At 42.4% G+C, this 26,594-nt stretch overlaps 1 protein-coding gene across 2 annotated transcripts in view; it reads left to right on the plus strand.

The window, feature by feature from the left end:
• The window catches only part of ADCY1 (adenylate cyclase 1), a 260,520-nt gene that overhangs the window by 103,444 nt on the left and 130,482 nt on the right, over positions 1–26,594 (plus strand). The gene's annotated exons all lie outside the window — the stretch shown is intronic.

A 26,594-nucleotide genomic window follows, 5' to 3' on the forward strand; every position in this document is an offset into this window, starting at 1 on the left:
TTGATCCTTCATTATGGAAAGAAATGAATGTATTTGAATATGTGCTCTTCTGTGGTTCAGGGGAATGTCAGTGCAATCACCCTAAACAGGCCTGCACCCTTCTAAGTCCACTGAAGTCAAGGGTCCTGGAAAGGTGTGATTCTGCACTGTAAATTACTGTCCAAGTTTCAAAGGAGAGCCCATGTTGAAATAACAATGGTATCTTTCCTTTATCACGGCAAACCCCTAGACTGCTTTGTAGGGACAATCTTGGGAGAGTTGAAGGAAGCAAGCCACCAGGGTCTGGTGGAAGCTGAATTCTCTATGTGACCGAAGGAAACCTTTGCCTTCAGAGCCAGTAAGCCTCTGTATACCAGTTCCAGGAGGAAACATTAGCGGAAGTCCTTGGCTCTAGATCCTGTTGTCAGACCTTCAGAGGAATTGGTTGGCTACTGTGTGAGACAGGATGATGGACTCAACAAACCAGTGGTCTGATCCAGCAGGGCTCTTTTTATGTGACAGTGGGAAGCCTTAGCTGGCTACTGAGAGATGAGAGGGATGCCACAGGCAGCTTTTCAGAGGGCTGTGTTTCTGGGCTTACCACACGCTTGGAAAATTCTGTTGAAATGTGAAAATGGCATCAGGTAATATCTTGAGGAAGATATTGCAATAGAAGCATGCAGCCAAATATGCAGCTTAAATGCATGTGTGACACTGAGTCCCTTTTGGCTATGTAGCGTTACCAGGCAGTATCAGAAACATATGTAACAGGCACTTGTCTTGCACTTGAGAGCCAGTTTGGTGTAGTGGTTAAGTGCACTGACTCTTCTCTGGGAGAACCAGGTTTGATTCCCCACTCCTCCACTTACAGCTGCTGGAATGGCCTTGGGTTAGCCATAGCTATCACAGGAGTTGTCCTTGAAAGGGCAGCTGCTGTGAGAGCCCTCTCAGCCTCACCCACCTCACAGGGTGTCTGTTGTGGGGGGAGAAGATATAGGAGGTTGTAAGCCACTCTGAGGTCGTTTTCGCACTCACCTCCAGTCGGCGCGACCCCCCTCTTCACCGCGCAGGATCTGCGCGGATTTCGCACTAAATGCTGCGGAGCAGCCTTTTGCGCCGGAAACTCCCGTCGCAAAAGCCGCTCAAACGTAAATCGCCAAAAAGCAGTTTGGTGTTTTCGCGGCTTTCGCGACGGGAGTTTCCGGCGCAAAAGGCTGCTCTGTGGCATTTAGTGCGAAATCCGCGCAGATCCTGCGCGGTGAAGAGGGGGGTCGCGCCGGCTGGAGGTGAGTGCGAAAACGACCTGAGTCTCTGATTCAGAAAGAAGGGCAGGGTATAAATCAGTCTTCTTCTTCTTGCTCCAGATTCTAAATGGACTGCTACTCCCAAAGAATCTTAAAATTACATCAGCAGACGTTTGTGCTAAAGAACAAGAGACATTTAGGTGGCTGAGAATGCTGGAGCTGAAGGAGCAAAGGTCCTGGGAATATATAATGGGAAACAAAGGCAGAAAGATGTGGTAGAACAAGGCTGTAGAAGAACAGGAAAGGCAAAGTCAATTGAATTACTTTGCAATTCACTCTCCCTTTTCTGAATGACAAATGCCAAACTACAGTAATGTTTGCTTACAATAATGTTTTGTAGCTTCTTGTTCAAATACTGTGTTCCGGATTACTGTAGGGCTGAAACAACAACACGCTTAAAAAAAAGAGTTTCCCTGATGGTTTTGAGAATCTGAATGACATTCATTAAATCAGGGTGGGGAAGAGACCCCAGTTGGCATTTGAACAAACATACCCTTTAGGATGTAAAATGTTGACTTACCAAGCACAGCTGTATCACCAAATGATATTCCCTCTCCCCGAGCAAATATGATAATTTGGGGTAATTTTTTTTGCTCCTCGGGAGATATTTTTTGTAATAGCAGATAGTGTATAGGTTATTTTGACAGCTGCATTTTTACATTTAAAAATGTGATGCAAATACCCACTCTGGAGCTGCTATTTTCAGGAAAGGTGACAGAGGCACTTGGTCAAGTAGAGGTGACTGAAGATGAATTTCTAGGGCTAGTGGTCAAAATAAAAGAAGTCACTGGTTTCCAGATGGCATAACCTGAGGTTTCTTAAAGAAATCAAATGTAGAATTGTTCCATTTCATATCAGAAATATGCTCCTTATTGCTAAAACTGGCCTTCCTTACAAAGGGATTGGAAGGTAGCAAAGGGTAAAAAATAGAGATCAAGTACACAGAGAAAAAAGCCCTACTGAGGAAGAATCAGCATGATATCTGCAAAGGGAAGTCCTGTCTCACTGACCTTTATGGCCAGAAACATAAAAGGGTTTATTGAATGCAGGGGGAAGGATGATTTGGTAGACATTATAAACTTGAACTGCCAAGATCCTTTGAGAAAAGTCCTATACCCAAAGCATCTTAGGAATTTAGGAGTCATGAGATAAAAGGATGGATCATCTTATAGATTAAAAACAGGGCTTTTTTGTAGCAGGGACTCCTTTGCATATTAGGCCACACCCCCTGATGTAGCCAATCCTCTTGGAGCTTACAGTAGGCCTTGTACTAAGACCCCTGTAAGCTCTTGGAGGATTGGCTACATCAGGGGTGTGCTACAAAAAAAACTGATTAAAAACATGCTTAAATGGGAAGCATTATGTGGAGAATGGAGGAGAGTAAAACAGTGTGATTCCACATAAATTGGTACTGGCACCAGAGCTATTTACCTTTTCCTTAAATTACCTGGAATTAAGGGTGTACAACAAAATGGCCAAGTTTGCAGATGATACCATATTATTCAAGATGATCATAACCAAAGCAGATTGGGAAGTGGTGAGTAGAAGACAATGTGGTAAATGTGTTTCAGTTTGAGTAGGTATAAAGTGATGCACATTTGTACTAAAAAGCTTAGCTCCAAATATACATTGATGGAATTTGAAGTGGCAGTTACTGGCCTGGAAAGAAATCTTGGGGTCATGGTGAGAGGCCTAATGAAAAATGTTAAGTCAGTGTGAAGCAGTATTGAAAAAGGTAAATTCTGTGCTGGGGAAAGGGACTGAAAATAAAATTGCCAGTATTTCAACATGCTTATATAGATCTGTGGTGCAGCCACATATGGAATGTAGTCTACAGTCAGGCCTCATTTTGGGCAGGAACTCACAAGAGCGGAGCTCCAGAACCTCTGAATTTTATTGTGCTCTTTCTTTCTTAATCCCCCCCCCCCAAAAAAAAAACACCTTGCTTCTGGACTCCATTGTTCAAACCCTCTGTGAGAATTTTGCTGACCTCTAAGATTTGACAAACTTTTTAATATTTCCCCCCACAAAAATGGGAAAATAACCAAAGCATCTAAAGCAGACAGATGGAAATCTTCATCATGCTACTGTGGCCACATAGGAGAAAATAATTTTAAAAGTCTGATGGGAGTAAGGTTTTATGATGACAGTTATAATTCAAGAAGCATATTAAGGTAGATGCTGAGCGCCTATATTTTAGTACACCTTCCAGTGATATCAGGAGTGTGTGGCATATGCAAATGAGTTGTTCTAATGAGCTCCAGCACCTGTTTTTCTTAAAAAATGACCCCTGTTACAGGTATGGTTGGCCTATCTCAAAAAGGATATTGTAGCACTGTAAAATGTGCAGAAAAGGGCAACTGAAATGATCAAGAGGGTGGAATATGATCCCTGTAAGGGAAGGCTAAGGATCTGGGAGGTTTTGAGTTTACAGGAAAGATCACTAAGCATAGGGTTTCCTTATTTTTTGGTTGCTGTTTCTCAGATTTTCTGAGAGTGCTTGTATGCAGACTTTTTTCCTTGTTTCATTCCCAAGCCAAAGGTAATTCAAAAGCACACATATTCCCTTGGATTTCCCCTCTCCACCTTTTTGCCACTCCTCAAAGGCCAGTCCCCCACCCATATTGAGGTCATTCCACCGACTCTGCACCTTTAGTGCGTTCCTCCTTCCTTTATTGGTGTACAAGCTCCATTTATTGCTTTTCCCTCCTTGTTTTATTTTATTTACAAGTGGCATGAGTCTAGTAATAAGAGACTACCGCTAGTCTCAAGATGGCTGGGAGAAAAAAATGACAGGGAAAAACTTAAAAGAGTTGTGCAAGTGGTTGCGGTCCCTTGCAATTCCTTTTCTATATGTGCTTCTCTGGCAGCTCTTCGAGCAGCCTTTTTGCAAGCTCTGAAATGGGGGAGGGAAGGAAGGGAAAGGGAAAGACTGGCATCAGATCATATGCCACTCATCAAGCCCAGCAGCGACCGTGGCAGCCACAACCAGTGCTCAACATATTTTTGTGTGTGTGCACATGCAATAAGCCTGCCAAGTTGTTCAGCAAGCACTCCTGTCTCAGCCTTCCCACAGCTCCCCTATTCATTGCACTCCCCCATCTGTCTGCAGGGTCTAGTGCAGGGGTGGGGAACAGTGGCTCTTCAGATGTTTTTTTTTTTGCCTACAACTCCCATCAGCCCCAGCCAGCATGGCCAATGGCTAGGGCTGATGGGAGTTGTAGGCAAAAACATCTGGAGAGCCACTGTTCCCCACCCCTGGTCTAGTGGATGTGTTTCTCTGATTTGGGTATGAAGCACCCTTGAAACATCTGCTGTTGGCTTGGCGCTGGGGTGGGGGAATCTCCCCTCTTCTCTCATTTCTTTCTTCAGCCTCCAACCCATGAGTGCTTATGGAACTGGCTTTACAGTGAACTCTCTTGCTTCTGGTGGATTCAAATTAATGTTTTATCACTAGTCGCATACTGCTTATTAAAAAAAAAATTAAAACGGCAGGGGAAATAATTCAAAAAAATAATTCAAATGGTGCTTTTTTGGCCATGAAGGAGGGGGGATGGCGGAGGGTGGTGACTCTTTCCCATTTTTCGTTCCCATTTTTCACAGTGGCCAATAACACATCAAAGAATCCACTAGAGCTTGGCAATAAGTAAAAGGGAGCTTTGTAGCTGCCCTTCTCAGCTTCAAAAATAATTGGGTCAGTTTCAGGACAATTTCTTTTAGTTTGCCTGAGTTTCTTTGTGCTCCCTTTCCTCCAAGAAACTGCACAACCAGGATTTAAATTGAAGGTGCTTACTTGATGCTACTCCGTAGCTGTGATAGTGCAACTGTGTAAATTAAAAAAGAGCTTTGGATGCCTCCCACCACACATCACAAGTGACATCTCCATCCCAGTTAAGAAAACTGCATTTTTGGGCAGTACCATAGCTGCAGAACAAATGCACTGGAAAAAAAAGAATGGAGTGTAAGGCAGGCACAGATTCTACTTGAATTCTCTGCAGTAAGCTTTGCATGCATAATAGGCTTCTGTCTCCCCCTCTCCAAGCTGTGGCTCTCTCTTTCCCTTCCCTATTCGCTACGATCCTGGTTCGTTTTCCTCCCACCAAAGTCTCCCTGGCTTCTTTTTCTTCCCCTACCGTGGCATCTACAGCCTTTTACTTTGCGCCGATAAGAATGAATGGTAGCTATTCACTTGCACAAGATTCAGAGACATAGTTGTGGTGAGGGCTAAATGTGTTCTGTGTCAACGGTGACCCCAACTTGCTTCTATTTATGTTGCCTAGTCCCAGACATTCTCAGCCAGCCCATTCTCATGAGCTTCTGGCAGCTCAGCAGGGTGAGCCCTGGTTGGTATTTGGAGGAGAGACCACCAAGGAAATCCAGGGTTGCTATGCAGAGGCAGGCAAGGGCAAACCACCTCTGTTTGTCTCTTGCCTTGAAAACTCTATGGGGTTGCCATAAATTGTCTTTGACTTGATGTCATTTTCCACCACAAATCATTTTGAGAGCTCTAGTTAGATTTTTACATGTGGGGCATGTTAACTACAAATCATTTTCTGTTTGCCCTCTTTGACTATCTGCACCATATACGGTATGTTGCTTTCTTTGTCTTTTACATCACAGATCACTCTGAACCCCTTTCCCTGCTAATCTGCTCTCCTTTCCCCCCTTCAGTCTACAACATATGCACACTGTCTGTCTGTCTGTCTGCCTACCTGCCTGCACAGTTATCTCTCAGGTACTCCCTTTCTTTGGTTCCCCGCCACATATGTCTCTCTAAACCCAATAGAATGGTCTCTGCATAACCACAAAGCATTCTATAATTGCTTCTCTATTGCTACCTTCGTTTTCTTTTTGTCTTTCTTCCATTCTTTTTTTTCTTTCATTCCAATAATCCACCATCTCCCTTTCCCCACTTCCATTTAGAGAAGTGCTTTGTGGAAATGGCATGCTAGACTTTCATCCTTCCTGCAATTCCCAATACTGAGGCAGTTCTGCATGGATGGAGACCCTGCCGCTCAACTGTTTGGCCATAGCAGGCAAGAAAAACTGGCATCAGTTTCACTATGTGCATCAGAAGTCAAAGATGAGAGGAGCTATGCAGGCATTACTGACACAAGACTTCCTGCCCCCCTTTTGTTGGTCTTGGTGGGCCTTAAGTATTTCAAAAAAAGGCCCCAAAGACAAGGCATTTAGAAATTCCATGTCTGTTTAACAACAACAATAATTAAAAAAAACAGAAATGTGGGAGAATTTCCAATTTTTCCTTGTCTTTGTGGCCTTTTTGTGAATTGTTGTTGTATTTCATTACATACAGGGCTTTTTTTGTAGCAGGAACTCCTTTGCATATTAGGCCTACTGTAAGCTCTTGGAGGATTGGCTACATCAGGGGGTGTGGCCTAATATACAAATTAGTTCCTGCTACAAAAAACCCCACCCTGATTACATTAATAGTCAGGAACTGGCTTGTAGACCTTATTTAAATGTGGTTCTTGAAGAAAAAGTAACACAGTGCTCTTTGGTCTCATTCACTCATTGCGCTGTGCCCCTGTTCTGTATATTTCTCGTAAATGCGCCTGGGTCACTTAAATGCAGGTGTGGGGTTACAAACCAATAATCCCTCTAAGCTATGGAGCCTGGTGAGCAAAAATTCTACTTTGTGAACTACTGGCATTAAAGTTGTGAGCTACTGCATAAATTAGTTTGCTCTGGGTTTATTTTTCCAGCATGTAGACAAAACTGTGTGAGCCAGAGGCTAAAAAACTGTGAGCCGGCTCACAGCTTAGAGGGAATAGCGGTTGCAACATGTTTGGAGAAACAAATGGGATGCTGGGAACGGACTTTATTATACAGATAGATAAATGATACTGCATTGCGGATTGAGGACAAGGCATTTAAATCTGTGAAGGTTTTAACAATTCATTTTAGCAGTTGTTGTGTCCCCTCCACTTGACATGCCTCTGAGAGACAAATGGCCTAAGTAGCAAGACAGCCATTTTTTATTCTGCCTGAAAGGAGGCTGGGGGTCAAGTCCATTGGCTGGGATCCAAGGTCTTGGTCCAGCGGAGGGCGGCATGTGTGACAGCAAATGACTTTGATTGGAGAAATTATGGCTTAAACATCTCATAAATCACCACATCGTTCTTCCCAGTGTAAGGTGCTTAATGCAAAATAAGTGAGATCCACTCTTAGCCTGACTGTTTTTATGTAGGACTCCCAGTTTCCAAGTGGTGGCTGGAAATATCCCAGAATTACAACTGCTCTCCATCTCCAGGTCATAGAGAAAAATGTCTAGAAGGTAGAATCTATGGCATTATATCCTAGTGAAGTTCTTCTCTGCTACAGACCCTGTGCTTCCCCAGCTCCACCCTCGTAATCGCCACAAATTTCCCAACTCAGAACTGGGAACCTTTCTGTTAGGTGACCCTATTCAGCGGAAGGCTTAAACAATGATTAAAACAAACTTGGATGTTGCATTACTGTGCAATCCTTTATTACATTCTGCAGTTGTATTTTCCACATTTTCTTTGCCATCAAGAGGGCTAACAACTTATTTACTTTGTAAACTGCCTTTTATTTATATCTAAATCAATTCTAGTAACAAAGGAAGGGGGTGGGAACCTTTCCTTGTGGATTGCACCCTCTTTATTCTTGCCTTGACCACTGTTGAGGGATACGCTCTCTGCTGAGTTCATGGTCAAGTCGGCTTCTGCATTGCCCTCTCACTTTATCCTTTAAAAAGAAATAGTTTTTATGCACATACACACTGTTGTCAACCACTTGTACTAGTACATTTCTCAAAGCAACGCCTATTATAGCCAAGAGGGCGTCACCTCCAACAGAATCTTTGCAGGTTTTTCCCTGTTGGAGTGCATTCAATCATTTGGTGGCTGACGATAAACCTGAGAAGCATCGGGCAGGAAAGAAGAGAGGTTTTCCAGAACATGTGTTCCAGTCATGCTTTCAGGACCTGGAGTTCCCTGAGAGGAGCCGAAACAAATGGACAACTGTTAATGTGGTCCAACTAATAAGAGGGGCCCTCGTTCAAGGCTGAGAATCAGGGACAAGGGAGCAAATCTTCCTGCTCCATTACACCAGGAATGAAGTGCCATCTGCTTTACAGAAATAAAGCACCTTGCATTTGTGTCTTTGACGGAAAAGTTGCAGAGAACTAAATGCTTGCAATGGTATATTTGTCATCATCTGCTTTTCTGTATCAGGGCTGATTCAACATTTTAAGTTTCCCACCCCATCTCTCTTGTGTAAATCTCTATACTTATGTTAAAAAAAACAAGCCCGTGCAACCTGCGACTCTCCAGGCCAAGTTCAGCCCGCTAGTCATAAATGGTGGCCTCTGCTGTCATTTCTGTGTCCTTGCTGTCCTTTCTGTGTTTGCACGTCCAAGCAGGAAGCAAAAACAACGAGATTTATCAACGCCCTCCCCCCTACACCGGTGCTGTGTTGTGCTTTGCTTAACAGGACACAAATTGTGCAGGCCAGGTGCACCTGGATATATTTCTGTAAGAATTTTTTTTTGCAATTGTAGCAAGATCTGGAAGTTCTGTGATGGTTGCCAAAGAGTTTACAGGTTGGCAGACATGTACCTCACTTCGTCTGTGGTGCAGCTGACTAAGGCTGTGATCAGACGGGCTTTTTGAGCCAGTATCATCGCTACTCCGCAACAGATCTAAAATGTATGACCACACAGTTGCATCTGTATCCTGTCCTGCACTAGTCAGCTTCCTGAAATCAGCCTTCTCCCATCACATTTTTTCCAACATCAGGAAAATCAGGCATCTTACAGCTCTTTATGGCTTCAACCCACATTTCTGCAGGTCTGAACCATCTCCAGTTTGGTATAGTGGTTAAGTGTGTGGACTTTTATCTGGTAGAACTGCGTTTGATTCCCCATTCCTCCACTTGCAGCTGCTGGAATGGCCTTGGGTCAACCATAGCTCTTGCAGGGGTTGTCCTTAAAAGGGCAGCTGTTGTAAGAGCTCTCTCAGACCCATCTACCTCACAGGGTATCTGTTGGGGACGGGGAGGAAAGGTAAAGGAGATTGTGACCGCTCTGAGATTCAGAGTGTAGGGCAGGATATAAATCCAATATCAATTTTCTTCTTCTCCTGATCTGAAGCCATTTCAGATGTCTGAACGGTCTCCTTTTACTTTTACCATTTTTTTAAAAAGCAGCTAGTGATGTGTACATGACCAGATAGCTGCCACGTGCTTTGTGTGAATGTGCATGCGCAAATGAATTTTTTTAAAAAACAAAATGGCTGCCTGATCACTGGTTGCCACACAGCACTAATCTGAATACTTCTTCAAGTACTTGAAGGGCTGTCTTATAGAGGATGGTGTGGAATTGTTTTCTGTGACCCCGGAAGGTAGGACCAGAACCAATGGGTTGAAATTAAATCAAACGAGTTTCTGGCTCAACATTAGGAAGAACTTCCTGACCGTTAGAGCGATTCCTCAGTGGAACAGGTTTCCTCGGGAGGTGGTGGGTTCTCCTTCCTTGGAGGTTTTTAAACAGAGGCTAGAGGGCTATCTGACAGCAATGAAGATCCTTTGAATTTAGGGGGCGGTGTTTGTGAGTTTCCTGCATTGTGCAGGGGGTTGGACTAGATGACCTTAGAGGTCCCTTCCGACTCTATGATTCTATGAATGGTCCGACAGGGCTTGGGGGTGTGGTGGAACTAGTAAGAGGCGGAATGTCTGATCAAATCACACCACCAAAAGAAATCAGGATGAAATTACAGGTGCTGCCGGATTGCACTAAGCCTGCTGTGTGACCTCAGCCTAAATAAAGGGCAGTATGGCAGCAAATGCATATCATGTCAGTGTGAAGATTTTAAAGGGTGTAAGATCAATGGACCTTGGCAGTATCACTTTCATATATTATAGAAATCTAATCTGAAATTCTAGCAAGCATCAAAGACCAAACCTGTCTTAACCTGCATGAACACCTGATGCTAATAATACAGTTTTTGAAAATCATATTGCTGGCCCTTCGACCATTTTAAGAAAGTGGAAATACTTTCTGAACTACATGTACTACAGTGCTTTGAATTGTGGCATTCCTTCGTATCTAATGTCGCAGAACTTTGGGAGGGCCACATGTATGAGAAAAGTACAAATGATAAGTTTCTCTGGAATAACTGGAAAGAAATTGATTTTCAGACGTTTGATGGAAGGCAGGAAGCGGTACTTTCAGCATCAAACGTGTTGTGCATTAAGTGCTGTCAAGTCACTTCTGAAGTATGGCAACCTTACGAATTAATTACCTCCCAAACCTCCTATCATTAACAGCCTTTCTCAGGTCCTCAAACTGAAGACTGGCTTCCTTTATTGAGTCAAACTATCTCATGTTGGGTCTTACTCTTTTCTTGCTGCCTTGAGCTTTTCTTTGCATTATTGTCTTTTCCAGTGAGCCATGTATTCTCATGATGCGATCAAATGAACACTCCCCCCCCCCCACAAAAAAATGGTCACAAACATCTGAATAAAAAAATAAATATGCTTCTCATATAATCCGAAGGGTGCATGCAGGGCTTTTTTTGAGCAGGAACACAAAGGAATGCAGTTCCAGATGACTTGGCATCAAGGGGTGTGGCCTAATATGCAAATAAGTTCCTGCTGCCCCCCCAAAGCCCCAGATGCATGCTTCTAAGGAGCATACATGTAAAATTTCAGTACATGCCTCTTTAAAATACTTGGAATAGGCAGTGGTTTCAAGGAGCTATACTTCGATATTTAACATGTGGGTGGGTGCAGGTGCATTTTTTATATTTAGGGATCCATTCCCAGTCCTAAGTACAAAATGTAAAGAGCTGGCCCCTAGAATTTTCTGTATCACCTCTGCATATGGAACTGGAAAATTACGCTAGTCTTTAGTAATAGATCAGTTAACTCAGCCTCTCACTATTAATTCTCTGGATGCCTTTGTCGTTGTGCCTCTGGCATGATTGAAACTGTTGATCATGTTTTGTTATTCTGTGGCCAGTCGTCCTCATTGCGAGAACTTTGGATTTCCCCCATTTTAAGCAAATATCAATTTGCCATTGAACTGCAGGAAGTTTTTTTTTTTTTTTTGCTGTGTGACACAATATCTGCAGTTACAAGATCTGTGACCAGGTTCTTGTCTATTGTAATATCTTTATGAGAATCTCCTGCTGTGTATTAATCTGACAATTGTGTGATTTTATTAGGGGGACAATTGTCTTTTATTATCATTCTGCAACTATTGTTGATATCTGTAATGTGAACTCCTGGGTCATCTAGTCCAATTCCCTGTACAATGCAGGAAATTTACAAATACCTTCTCCCCCCACATACATTCCCAGTGACCCCTACTGCATGCTCGGAAGATGGAAAAAACCTCCAGGATCCCTTGCTGAACTGGCCTGGAGAAAAACTGCTGACTGACTCCAAAGTGGCAATCAGCATTTCTCCAGGTGTGTAAGAAAGGGCCACAAGAACTAAGCACTAGTGCAGCCCTTCCTGCTCCCCTTCCCATGATCTGCCTAATCTGCAGAATCAGCATTGCTGTCAGATGGTCATCAACCTTCTGCTTAAAAACCTCCAAAGAAGGAGAGCCCACCACCTCCCAAGTAAGCCTGTTCCACTGAGGAACTGCTCTGTTAGGAAGTTCTTCCTGATGTTTAGCCGGAAGCTCCTTTGATTTAATTTCAACCCATCGGTTCTTGTCCAGCCTTCTGGGGTAAAAGAAAACAATTCCACACCATCCTCTAGATGACAGCCCCTCAGGTACTTGAAGATGGTGATCATTTCACCTCTCAGTTGTCTCCTTTCCAAGCTAAACATACCCATCTCCTTCAACTTTTCCTCATAGGATGGTCTCTAGACCCCTACCATCTTCATTGCCCTCCTCTGGACATGTTCCAACTTGTCTATATCCTTCTTAAACTGGGGTGCCCAAATCTGAACACAATACTCTAGGTGAGGTCTAATCAGAGTGGAGTGGTGCAACTTGACTCCTATTCTGTTCTGTCTTCTACTATATTTGCAACCCCTCCCAATTTAGTATCATCTGCAAATTTGTTGGAAGTCCAACTCCACACAGGTGTAAGACTGTAAATTCCAAAATCACATGGTCACTACTACCCAGGGTGCCCACTATGCTCACTTAATTTATAAAATGAAATACTTTATAACTTTTGATTTTGGCAGTGATTCTCTGTACCACATAGACCTCCACAACCTTGGACACACCCTTTTAAAAGGAGTGCTGGGGGAAAGGCCAGTAGTTGGTGCAAGGCAGTAAACTATCCCTATGTTGACCAGGCATTGGGCAGCAGGAGACAAAAAGGCAAGGCCTCTAAACTTGATTGGGAAGCTTGGAGTCCTGACCCTCCCAGTAGGCAATTCCTTACAAAGGTCAGGTTGTGGCAGTGGGCTACTGGAGAGTGGAAGAAAAGACTCTCTGGATGTTGAGAAAAACCTAGGAGGGTAGGATGAAACAGGGCCTGCAGTCCAGAGCAGGTACATTCCACCACATAGCCTAACTCTATTTAGGATTCCACTGTAGGACCGATTCCCCACTAGCCTTGTCCGGTCTCACTCTCCTCTTCTCCGCGGCACTTCTGTCCGATTTCACACAAGCTGCCCCCGAGGGCTGCAACTAGTCCTGCCCCTTTCCTGCGGCAAGCAGAAACCGGGTTTCAGAGGACCTTGCCTGCTGCAAAAAAGAGGCCGAGTGAGTTACAGTCCCATGGCAGCTTGTGCAAAATCGGATGGAAGCCCCGCGGAGAAGAGAAGCGTGAATTGTTTTCTGTCACTTATAACCTTTCTTGGCAGCTCCTTCATTATTCGTATTCTGCTTTCCTCCCTCACCATTGGGGTTTCAAATTGCTTGCTTAAGATCCTTCCCACCACGTCTCTCCTAGTAAACTTCACTACTACATCCCTGGGTAGTTTACGCTTCCTGGCAAATTCAGAATTAACTCTATATGCGTAGTCACATAGACGCTCCATCTCCTCTACATCTTCTTCCAAAAATTCAGCCATAATTGTGACAATATTAGTCTTTACATCCTCCCGTTCATTCTCAGGCACTCCCCTTAGCCGAATCATGTTCTCCATCAACTTACAGTCTTGTAGTATTGCTTTGTCTTGCATTTTCTTAATAGTGGCATCTTGGTCTTTAATTTTCACTTCTATCTCATCAGTCTTTTTAGCTGTTGCTTGGGACTCTTTCCTTAAGTCCTCAATTTCCTTCTTAAATTCTTTCTTTATCTCTTCAGCACTGGAATTTATTTCCATAGTTAGTTTTTTCTCACTTCCAGTTATTAAATCTCTCATTACTTTCAAAATTCTTGCTTCCATAGCTTCCAGTTGTTCATGAACTTGTTTAGACATTTTACCTTCTCCCAGTGAGGCAGCTCTTAACCTTGTAACTCTTGGTTCCAACTTCTTTTCAGACATTACTGACTGCCCATTGCAAGTAGTGGATTTTTAATTGGTATCTTCAATCTCCAATCTGTTATTTGCATTTAATAGAACAGAGCATGCCCTTTTCAACAAGCCTAAGAATGCCGTCCTCAGAGCTTCCTAGCATAAGATATTGATTTTTAAAGTTCCAAGCCTCCCTTTTTAAAAAGTTTTCCTTTTGCCCTCTAGGGCTTATTTTCCCTTTTCAAGCACATAGTCCAAATTATTTAGCCCTTAGGGGATTGTTTATATATGTTTTAAATCCTTTTATAGTCCACTTTCAGGTTATTTAATAAAAGTCTTTTGGCCTTTCTGTAATTAGCCTCCAATGTTTCTCTATGATTACTGACTCTTGCAAATGTCCGGATGCTTGGATGCTCCTATTCATTCCACCCTTACTTCCTTACTCTCTGGGATTAAAGAGACTCAATGGTTACAGAAAACGTCACTTCCTGCTTTAAGGAGAGAGTCAGCAGCTTGTTATGGCTGGAGGTTGTCTTTTAAAGCCACAGGAATCAATAACAAAAGGTATTTTTCTGCATATTTCTGCTTTCTTTTAAGTCCAAAAAAACAACTTCTACCCCCTTCCACTTCTCCTTGATTTTCCACTTTGAAAAATAGTTCTGGGTCCCAGATCTTCCCTTTTAACAAGCTTGAATTACTCCCGGAATAAAAGATAGAGATCTGTACCTCGTTACGATGTCTAATTTCCGAATACCGTCCTCTTTATCTCAGATGTTGTTGTAGTCTATAGGAAGTTGAAGCTTTAGTGAGTTTATGTCAATTTAATGACTCCAAGAATCCTTTGCAGGCGGTGGAATACAATTCTTCATCGGGGAGTCTTCAAAGCCAAAAAAAAACCTCTTCTGAGGTCGTTCGTCGGCCAAAGTGAACTCCTCTCTAAATAAACATGCATGCCATAGACAAATTCCTTTACTGGAAAAAGTAGACAGTAGGCTTTATAGAACCTTTTCTGTCCAAAAACAAAGAACCTGGTCTGTCCCACACAGGGAAACAGGACAGCTCACTAAGCTCCAACTCCGGAAGTTGGAGCTTAGTTTAAGAAATTGACGGACAAGCTAAGGGAGAAGAACATAAGGTACAGATGGATACTACCAGAAGGTCTTAGCTTTGAATACAAAAGACTGCGAAAAACAATAGTTGACACCCAAGGCATGAATGAATTTTTGGTGGACAATAAAGAATTTGAGGGTACAGAATAACTGAGAAAACACTATGGATTACAAATTAATTTCTTGGAACGTAAATGGACTTAATTCACCACAAAAAAGAAGGGCAATTTTTCATTGGATTAACAAGCAGAAATGTAATATAATTTGTCTACAAGAAGTGCATATTAAACAATTGGATTATAAATTTTTATGGAATAAGGCTTTGGGAGAACAATTTGTTTCATTAGCTAAAGAGAAAAAAAGGGGAGTGGTTTTTTACATTAAAAAAGAACTAGAACCCAAACTGGTCTTTAAAGACAATGATGGCAGATACATTGCAGTGGAGGTGTTGATAAAAGGAAAAAAAACATTGTTGTTGGGTCTATACGCCCCTAACGGGGCGAAGGATGTTTTTTTTTAAGATATTTTGCAACAACTTAACCAAGTGGCTCATGAACAGATTATGTTAATGGGAGATTTCAATGGAACCATTAACAACTCTCTGGATAGATCTGGAAACAAAAAGAAGAAAGATGGGAAGCTACCAAACTCCTTCTTTGACTTAATAGAGCAAGAAAGTCTGGAAGACATTTGGAGAAAGTTTAATCCTAATGTACGTGACTATACCTTTTTTTCAGCAAGGCATAACTCCTTCTCAAGAATTGATATGTTATGGTCCACGAAGGACCTGGGACTTATTACAAATAAGATGGAAATTCTTCCGAAAATAGGTGCAGACCACAATCCATTAATGTGGTCAGCGAAGGTTACGAGAAAGAGCAGAAGATGGAGAATAAATGAGGATTTGTTGCATAAAGTGGAAGTAGTGAAGTCTCTGGAAAAAGAAACTAAAGATTTCTTCCAAGCAAATGAAGACCAAGAGGTTAGAACACAGACCGTTTGGGATGCGTATAAAGCAGTGATGAGAGGATTACTAATCACACTGAACAACAAAGACAAAAGAGCTAAAGAAAAGCAACTGAAAGATTTACAAGCAGAAATAAGCAAAAAAGAAAAAGATCTAAAAAAACGACCGGGGAAAAAGAAAATAATGCGAGAAATCACAATTTTGCAGAATCAGCTGAAACATTTATTGAACAAGGAGGTCGAATGGATGTTAAAAAGGTCGCAGCAAAAATCATTTGAAGGTGCTAATAAACCAGGGAAATATCTGGCTTGGCAACTTAAGAAAAAAAGGGAGAAAAAGTTTGTGAATAAAATTTGCGTGGAAGGGAAAGAAATTGTAGATCAAGCTGGAATTAAAAGGGAGTTTTTCAAATTTTATGCCAAATTATATAAAGGTCAACAGATAAAAAAAGAAAAAATTGATGCCTATCTGAAAAGAGTAAAAGTAAAGCCCTTGAATGATAATATCGAAAAAATATTGAACAAGCCAATTGAGAAGGTTGAAATTGAAGCAGCGATTGGTTCAATGAAATTAGGCAAGGCTCCAGGTCCAGACGGCTTCTCAGCAAAATTTTACAAAGTCTTGGCGGATGTACTAGTACCCAAAATGCAAAAGTTGATGAATTGTATTAGAGATGATGGGAAGGTACCAGATTCTTGGAAAGAAGCGGTTATTTCATTAATACCGAAAGAAGAAAGAGACTCCACAAATGTTAAAAATTATAGACCGATTTCACTACTGAATAATGACTACAAAATATTTGCTAGAATTTTAGCGGAAAGACTCAAGCAGCATTTAAACATTTCTATTCAGGAAGAACAAGCAGGTTTTCTCCCCAGGAGGCAAATAAGGGACAACATCAGAAATGTAATAGACATTGTTGAATTTTATGAAAAACACCCAGAAAAGGAGGTGGCCTTATTCTTTGCGGATGCGGAAAAAGCTTTTGACAATCTTAATTGGGACTTTATGTTTGCAGTTATGGAGAAAATGAATCTAGGAGATGATTTTATAAGGATGATCAAAGCAATATATGCAGAACAACAGGCAAAACTTTGTGTGAATGCCGACTTAACTGAACAACTGAAGATTAGCAAAGGCACTAGACAAGGTTGCCCTCTATCTCCATTGCTGTTTATAATGACCCTAGAGGTCTTGTTGACTCAAATTGATGAAGATAGTGAAATAGAGGGTTTGAAGTTGAAAGGTTTTTCCTATAAATACAGAGCCTTTGCAGACGATGTGATGTTCGTCAATGAGAACCCAGTACAAGTGATGCCTTTGTTGTTAAAAAAAATTAAAGAGTATGGTGAGCTAGCTGGCTTTTATATCAACAAAGAAAAATCGAAAATCCTTACTAAGAATCTGACACTAAACAAACAGAATTACAAAATGCTACTGGATGTGAAGTTGCCTCCAAAATAAAATATTTAGGTGTGGAGATGACGATGAAAAACATTGACTTATATAAGAACAATTATGAAAAGCTCTGGCATAAAATAGAAGGTGATATGTTAAAATGGAATAAACTAAACATATCCATGCTGGGGAGGATATCTGCAATTAAAATGAATGTTCTACCAAGGATGATGTTTTTATTTCAAACTATCCCAATAGTGAAAAATAAGAAACAATTTAATCTGTGGCAAAGAAAAATTTCAGAGTTTATTTGGGCGGGCAAGAAACCAAGAATTAAAATGAAAATCTTAACAGATGCGAAAGAAAGAGGCGGCTTCCAACTACCTGACTTAATGCTATATCATGATGCAGTCTGTTTGGTGTGGATTAAGGAATGGATGACTTTGATCAACAAAAAATTATTGGCGCTAGAAGGACATGGAAATGTATTTGGTTGGCATGCGTATATGTACTACGGGAAAGAGAAGATGGATGGTTTTTTTTCGCATCACTATATAAGGAGGAGTTTGCTGAATACTTGGAAAAAATATAGTAAATATGGAGATGAGAGGAAACCACTTTGGATTGTGCCAACTGAAGTAATAAGTATGCCGCAAAGTGTAAAGGAAGGGAAATGGGCATCATATGAACAACTGCTAAAGTTCAAGGGGGGCAAAGTTGAAATGAAATCGGTTGAAGAATTGCAGGACAAATTTGATTGGTTTCAGCTGTTACAGATTAAAAGCTTAATAGAGAAAGACATTAAAACTACAGGTATAAGACGAGAGAAAACAGAAATGGAGAAAATGCTGCTGGGCGAGAATGAAAAATTGATTTCAAGGATGTACAAACTGCTATTGAAATGGTCTACAGAAGAAGAGGTGGTGAAGCCTCAAATGATTAAATGGGCGATTAATTTTAATAAAGAAATACAAATGGAGACGTGGGAACACCTATGGAAGAATTCAATGAAAATATCAACGTGTTATAACATTAAAGAGAACTGTTTCAAAATGCTGTACAGATGGTACATGACACCTAAAAAGTTAACAAAAATGAATAATCAAGCCTCAGATAGGTGTTGGAAATGTAAAAAACATGAAGGTTCTTTTTACCACATGTGGTGGACTTGTGAAAAGGCAAAACAATTTTGGTCAATGATTCAACAGGAGATCTCGAAAATCTTGGGTTATAATATTAAGAGAGCACCAGATGTCTTTCTGGTGGGATTACAAATGGAAAGCTTTCCGAAGCAAGACAGAACATTGTTGTGGTATTTGCTTTCAGCTGCGAGAACATTGTATGCGCAAATGTGGAAGCAAGACAGAATACCTGAAAAATGGGACTGGGTCTTAAAGGTTCTTAACTGGAGTGAAATGGACAAACTTACTAGAATCTTAAAAGACAACAATTTGGAGAAGTTTAAAGAAGATTGGAGTAAATTCCAAAGTTACGTGGAAATACAATGGAGGGTGAAGAGCCACTTAGTGGTTTATGATAACATTAACTGAACTTTAAATGATAAAGAAGAAGTGTGATTATTGAATTAATAGAATATAGCTACATGGTAATTATGTATATATGAGTTAAGATAAAATCAAGACAGTTGGAATTCCGGAGTTGGTTGTATAACTTTGGGTTTTGTGTTTAATAAGCACTAAGGGAATTATAGAAAAAAGGTTAGGGAAAGATAACTCTTTGTGTAAAAATTTTATAATGGCGAAAAGATATTTAGTAGTGCATGACAACATTAAGCGAACTTTTAAGGATAAAGAGGTACTGTGCTATTGTGATAAAAGTATTAGTAGAACATAGCTACTTAGTAAATATATATATATGAGAGTTAAGATAAGACTAAGATAGAGGAAGCCCTGGAATTGAATTAATAATTATGTGCGATGTGTTTAATAAGTGCTAAGTGATTATTAGTGAAAAGGTTAGTGAATGACATATATATATATATATATATATTTTTCTTTCTTCTTTCTTATTTCTTCATCAAGATTCTATAAGTGTGAATTTACCTCTAATATGCTTTTAATCTGTTTTAAGTACCGGCGGAGGTCATGAATAAGAGTGGGGGGGGGGGGGAGGAAATATGTAATGTATTGGAGAAGTATATTTGAATATGAATAGTTGAATGTACTTCAATATATTGCAAAATAAAAGTTTGGTCACATAAAAAAGAGAAGAGAAGCGTGAGACTGGGACAAGGCTAGTGGGGAATCGGTCTAGGATTACAATGTGTTATTGGTGGAAAGCGCTGTCAAATTGGAGTTGACTTATGGTGCCCCCTCATGGGGCTTCAAGGCAAGAGATGTTCCAAGGTCGTTTGCCATTGCTTGCCTCTGCTAGCAACACTGGACTTCTTGGGTAGTCTCCCATCCAAGTACTAACCAGGGGCCCACCCTCCAAGATCTGAGTGACTGGGCTAGCTTGGGCCAGCCAGGTCAGGGCTACAATACATTATGTAAAATGAATGACAAATCATTTGCTTTTCTGTTGAGATTTATGGTGGGAGGAAGGATTCTTTTGCTTTTTTAGAAAAATATTTCTATGCCACCTTTTCTGAGGGGTTTGAGGTGGCTAACAAGATGCCTGTGGTCACAGAATACATAAAAGCAGAAAATTAGCAACAGTAAATACAGAAAGCCAGCATGCAAATAACTACAGTTTAAAAAAAAAAAAGCTCTATTAAGCTCTCCTACTGAAACACAGTTGCCCTAAAGCTCAAAGGCCTCTGTGACAGAATTTATTTCTAAGTGGCCATTTCAACTTCCTCTGAAAAATTATTCCACCAATAAGCCCAATTACTAAATTTACCTTGGAACAGGCAAGAGGAGGTATGAGCCAATCTGCAAGAGGACAAGGAATTGACTAGGGCTTTTTTTGTCACAGGAACTCCTTTGCAGATTAGGCCACACTCCTCTTTTATAGCCATTCCTCCAAGAGCTTACAAGGCTCTACAGGGCCTACTGTAAGCTCTTGGAGGGTTGGTTGCATCAGGGGTGTGTGGCCTAATATGCAAAGGAGTTCCTGCTACAAAAAAAAAAGCCCTGCAGGTGACCAAAGCATCCTAACCAGTATAAGTATTTGTAATAGGAACCGTGTTCATTTTGATATGCCAGGCCCTAGCAAACAGGCAACTAAGTAGAGACATTGCGGAAGAGATGTGATACATTCCTCCAAGTGGCTTGCTCCTTATTTTAGAGATGTGCAGCAGGATGGATTTCATTTTATGCATTTAAATATTTTTACTCCTCCCCACTTCCCATCCGGTTGCACCGGCAGTGCCCTTTCAGGACGCTGGTCCTTCCTGCTGCTGCTGCTGGCCTGCCCCGGCACTGACAGTGAGCTCGCTGTGCGGTTTTACCCGCCGATCAGCTGATTGGTGGGGAGCATCTTTAGATAGCCCAGCAGTGTGGTGCTCGACCGCCATTCCGGGCATTGAAGCAGACCTGGGATGGGGAAGGGAGGGAGGAGGTGGCTAGGGAGTGGGCAAACTAGATGGGGGGGGCGGGAAGGCAGAATTCGGTGCCCCCACCCTGCTGGCACCCTAGGCAACCGCCTAGTTTGCCTAGAGGGTGAGCTGGCCCTGCTTCCTCCCTGCATTCCTTATTCAGAATATTAGAAATATATCTGAATCCCAATTTTATAATTCCAAATATGCAGAATAATCTCATACATTTGGAAACCATCATCTGCTATAGAAAACTGGCTGACTTGCCTGGGAAAAGAAAGCGAAATAGAATCCCCCAACAGCTTGGCATTAAGGTTGTTGGGGCAGGGAGGTGAATCTCTCTGGACTGATGTTGCCATGGGTGTGGAAGGAGACAGGGCTGAGAAGTCTGTGATTGATGTCTGCTTGTACCTATGGAATGCCCAAACAGTCACAGACTTTCACATTAGTCCTTTTCAACTGCAAGGAGGCTTTGCTGCCCCCTGTCTAAATGAATGTTCTGTATAGTTCTGGTCTCATCAGATCTCAGAAGCTAAGCAGAGTCAGCCCTGGTTAGTATCTCGATGGGAGACCACCAAGAAAGTGCAGGGTTGCTATGCAGAGGCACATGATTCTGTGACTGTGCGGTGGTTTTCAGTGCTATCAGAACCTCTGGATTGTTGTTCCCCACTAAGTTAACGTACACATACACTTTAACAAAACTGGAAAAAAGGCAGCCTTGGTTTGCTTGTACGTACAGTTGTGTGTGTCTTTGCATGTGTGTATATCGAGCTTTACCAGCATGCCAGAGTCCATTGGCGGAAGAAAGTCTCATCAAGTTGCAGCTGACTTATGGCAGTCCTGTAAAGTTTTCGAGGCAAGAGACCAAGAGAGCTGGTTTGTGATTGCCTGCCTCTGAGTAGCAGCCTTGGACTTCCACGGTGGGGTCCTGTCCAGATATTCTCCAGGGCTGACCATACTTAATTTCCAAGATCTGACAAGATCAGGCTGGCCTGGACTATCCCGGTCTGGGCAGGAGTGCATTAGACATCATTAAAACACTATGTTAAAAAGCTCTTGAAGCAGTCATACTTTCAATCAGATGAAGAGTGTTTTTTGTAATATTTTGTCAGGGTGCAGTGGAAATAGAAAAAAAATGAAAGCAATCTGGAAGTATCGAACACTGTAAAAACTGCACGCTTTACCTATTTAGACTGGTGTGTTAAGGAGAAGTGGCAGGCTGCACAGAGAAAAAATGAAGGGAACAAAATAAGGCATTTTCATCCCAATTTTTTTTTTCTAGAAATGTACAATCAAGTTCTAATGTATTGCCATATAGTGGGCACTGATGTAAATGGTTGGATCCAGCAATCTTTTTGGCTTGTGAAAAGGGAGGAAAGGGGCCCTTTTTGGCTACGCCAAATAGACTGTGGTGAAAATCATAGGACCTGTTTTAACAAAAACCATGTGGCATAGGGGATGTATTAGGGAGGGCGGCTGGGCAAAACTGAGTGAAAAAGCTTAGAAGTAATGAGCAAGCTTTTGAGGACCGCAGAACCCTGGTTCAAGCTGGACATTAAGTAAAACAGAGGAGGTGACTTGGCAGAAAATCCAGTTCTGCAGAGAGTAACTGTTTGCCAGTGGAGCAGAGGGTGTGTTCCACAAAATGCATTACGTTATACCATGCAAGCTGTAAAAAAATCCAAAAGCTTACAGGGGCAACATTTGGGGTGAAGATTTCCAAGAATTAATTCCGGAATTTCAAAAGGTATAGTTTGTAGTGGCTTTGAATACCTTCAGTTCATGCGCATCTGCTTCCCCCTCTCACTTACCAAAGGGAACAGGCACAGTGATGATAAAACACTCTGAAAAGCATTCTTCTTGTCATTATATGTATCTGTGTGAAGCTTTTTCTTGTGTAGTGTTTAGTAGTGCATGCAGGGACCCAAGCATATGAGGTAACATTGATGGATGTGTATGCTTCACACAGGAGTCTGTCATAATAGAATTTATGTTGTAGCAGTTTTCCCTTATATTCAACAATGTTGGTAAACTGGCAGTTTTGAGGACTTGGCCTACCAATGAAGAAGAAGAAGATATTGGATTTATATCCCGCCCTCCACTCCGAAGAGTCTCAGAGCGGCTCACAATCTCCTTTACCTTCCTCCCCCACAACAAACACCCTGTGAGGTGGGTGGGGCTGGAGAGGGCTCTCACAGCAGCTGCCCTTTCAAGGACAACCTCTGCCAGAGCTATGGCTGACCCAAGGCCATCTCCCAGATAAGAGTCCACACACTTAACCACTACACCAAACTGGCTCTCCTGAGTTTCCTGAGTTCTAGAACAAGGCTTAGAGACAAGATTTGTTCAAAATGTTTTAGTTGTGGTCCATGTTAAAACAGGGCTGCTTCCCTGGTTGGGATGGGGGCATCACCTGTCAAAAACTCATGACTCCAGAATAACAACATCCCTTCTGGGGAAAACCTCGAGTGACTGTGGATAGCTCTAGGAAGCTCTGGGGTTTTACCATAGGGTTTCTGGTGATTCCTAGAGCTACCTATTGTCACTGCTCGGTTTCCATTAGGGTTGACAGGTCCAACTCAAGAAATAACTGGTGACTTTGGGGGTGGTGGAGCCAAGGGTAAGGTTGTGACACGCATGATGAAACTCCGAAGGGAGTTCTAGCCATCACATTTAAAGGGACCGTGCACCTTTTTAATGCCTGCCCTCCATTTGGAAATACTGGAGGATAGGAGCAACTTGTCTGGGAGCTTATAGAATTGAACCCCTGGTCCAATCGTTTTGAATCTTGGGGAATTTTTTTGAGGAGAGGCACCAGATGCTATGCTGAAAATTTAATACAGTCTTCATTTCCTCATCCCTAAACAGCTGCATGTCCTGTGTTCTCTCTCTCTCTCTCTCTCTCATACGCACACACACTCACACACACAGAGTAGCCAAAATAAATAGTTTGCAATCCCACATTTGTGTGGTCTCACTAGGACAATTTACTCACAAGTTGCTGAAGTTCCAAGTTCTTCAGGGTAACACAGGAAAACCAAACAACTTCTGAAAAGATTATAAAATAAACAGAGGGTCTGGGCTGCGAACCAAGGCAACCTGCCAAAAGGAGTCATACAGAACAAAGCCATTTGCTGGCTGTCCTTAAGGGAACAGGTGCAGTGGGGTGCCAGAGAGGCAGAAGAGAAGCCGGACAGTAGCAACAGTAATACAATAGTAAGCCATATGAGACCCAGGCTTGACTGGAAGCATTTACAACGAAGCCTGGTCAGGAGGAGCCTGAGGGTAGAGTCAGCCTGGACAATGAAGGGTAACAAGGCTTCCTAGATTTAAATAGAGCCAGTTTGGTGTAGTGGTTAAGCGTGCAGACTCTTATCTGGGAGAACTGGGTTTGATTCCCCACTCCTCCAACTGCTGGAATGGCCTTGAATTAGCCATAGCTCCTGTAGAAGTTGTCCTTGAAAGGGCAGCTGCTGTGAGATCCCTCGCAGCCCCACCCACCTCACGGATGTCTGTTGTGGGGGGAGAAGATGTAGGAGATTGTAAGGCGCTCTGAGTCTCTGATTCAGAAAGAAGGGTGGGGTATAAATCTGCAATCTTCTTCTTCCTTCCCCCAGACTGAAGTGGCCATCCGAAAAGGTTCCTAGAAGTCTCCAGGCTGGTTCTAGCAAATACTCTCCTGAGCATTTCAGATACCACACCATTTGCAACACTCAGGTTGTCTTTTTGAGTTGCCTTTTAACTACTTAACGCAGATAAGTTAACGCTTGCGGAGTGCAGTATTATTTAACTGATCTTAGAGAAATCCCAAACTCTTGGCATTGTGAGGTTCCTTTGTCAAATGAATGAATGAAAGTGTAATAAAGGAGTACAGTAGACCCACATTTCTCAAACAGCAACCTTGTCTTGCATGTTGTCCTGACAGCGCAGGATTTGTGACTTCTGTGCATAGCCACAGTGGAGAATGCTTCATTAATGCTTGGCTGATTTAAGGAGGGTAAATAAATCTATACAAGATCCATCTCAGGGTGTAATAACCTTGCCTTGCTAGATACAACAAAAGAACACGCTGATGAAGTTCACTAGCAGCAGACACAAAAGAAAGCAAATGATCTGGCATGTGTGTGTATATATATATTTCTCATATAAATGTTACAGGTACTTCAATGAGGTATTATTAAGATCGTGATGATAGTGATGGTAATTAGGGACAATTACTTGCTATTGGAGCTCTCTGTTCCCTTGCTGCAAAATGGTTTCTGTGTGGCAGCAGAGTTATAGTATGGCCATAATTCAAAGAACCACAAAGGCAGCTCAGCCCCACCCACCACTGGTTCTGAGAAGCAGGGTACCATGAGAGTAGCAGCCTCCAGGCCTGGGGCCTGCGCCCCTAGGCCAAATCCCGATCCTCTGCTCCCCTCATCGCTATTTCCGTGTGCGCAAAGCACACGTGTGCCCCAATGACATCACTGCCATGTCCCCCTGGACTTTGCCAAGACCTCCCGAGCCTTGGCAGAGTCCAGAGGGCAGTGGGGGCGCTCAGAGTTGGCTCTGAGCACGCTCACTGCCACGCACCCCCCTGGACTTTGCACAGGCCTCTCAAGCCTCAGGAAGCCTCGGCAGAGTCTGAATGGCAGCGGGCGTGCTTAGAGCCATCTCTGAGCATGCTCGCTGCCAGGCCCCCCTGACCTTGCGACAGAAGTGGGCGCAGGGAGGTGGATAGCAGTGGGCCTGGGGAGGCGGACAGCAGCAGGCATGGGGAGAGGGGGCGCCTCATGGTGCCCCTAGGGCAAGTGGCATCCGAGGCAGCTGCCTACTTGACCTACACCCATGCGCCGGCCCTGGTAGCCTGATACACGCAGCACTGCTTGTGGTATTTCTTTGCCAGCAAGGAACTGTATGTTGGAAAATGTCAGACATTTACAGCATGATCCTAAAAAGAGTTTCAGTGTTCTGAATTCATTAACACTCCCAGGGGCTTTGAAAGGTATAACTTGACTTTGACTTTGAAAGGTATAACTTGACTACTAGCAAATGTTAAGATTTTAGGAGGTACAAAGGGAAATGTTGAAAATGTTTGTGCCACGACCCTTGATACTGGCATGTGAACTCCTGGCTTGGCATGTGTCATGTCCAAATAGAAATGCAGGAGAGTTTTGGACATTTACGGAAGGCACCCAAGTTGGTTTCTGAAATTTATTGATAAATGTCAGGTTTTCTCACATTTTCCTTAGAGTTTCTGCAAATTTTAGGAATTACCAGATTTCTGACACTTATGCAGCATCCATGTCAAATGTTGAATGTTAACATTAAAATATGCTTGCTGAAAATCCTAGATACATTTTATGATTCTATATATCAGAGGTGTCAAACATGCATTCTGGGGGTTGAATCAGGCCCCTGGAGGGCTCCTATCTGGCCCCTGAGCAACTGGCTGTCATCTACTGCATAACAGCTTGCTTTGCAAGTCTTGCTGAATCCCACAGGAGCTATTTTCTCCATTGGCTGAGGCTCCTCCCTTTGGGAGGAAGAGGGGTAGACAAAGCTTGCTTTGCCAGGCTTTCTCAATTCCTGAAGCCGTCTGAAAGGAGCTACAGAATGAAAGCCTCTCTTCCTTCTGTTGGCTGAGGCTCCTCCCCCTCCTGGTCCCCTGGGGAAGGAAAAAAAGAGCCAGAGCTTCCTTTGCCCAGTTCCCTGGATGCTATGGGAGAAATACAAAGAAAGCACCTTTAAGACCAACGAGTGCTGATGTTTTAAGTTTGTTGTTTTAAAAAAATCTTTGTGTCCTTTATAAAGTTTATATCTCTGCTATCCAATCTTAAATAGGTACACACATGGCTTGGCTTGACATGGCCTGGCCCAACAAGGTCTCATTTATGTCAGATTTGGCTCTCATGAGTTTGACACCCTTGCTATATATGTTG

The sequence above is a fragment of the Heteronotia binoei genome, chromosome 10 (assembly GCF_032191835.1).
Source record: "Heteronotia binoei isolate CCM8104 ecotype False Entrance Well chromosome 10, APGP_CSIRO_Hbin_v1, whole genome shotgun sequence".
Taxonomy (NCBI): Eukaryota; Metazoa; Chordata; class Lepidosauria; order Squamata; family Gekkonidae; genus Heteronotia; species Heteronotia binoei.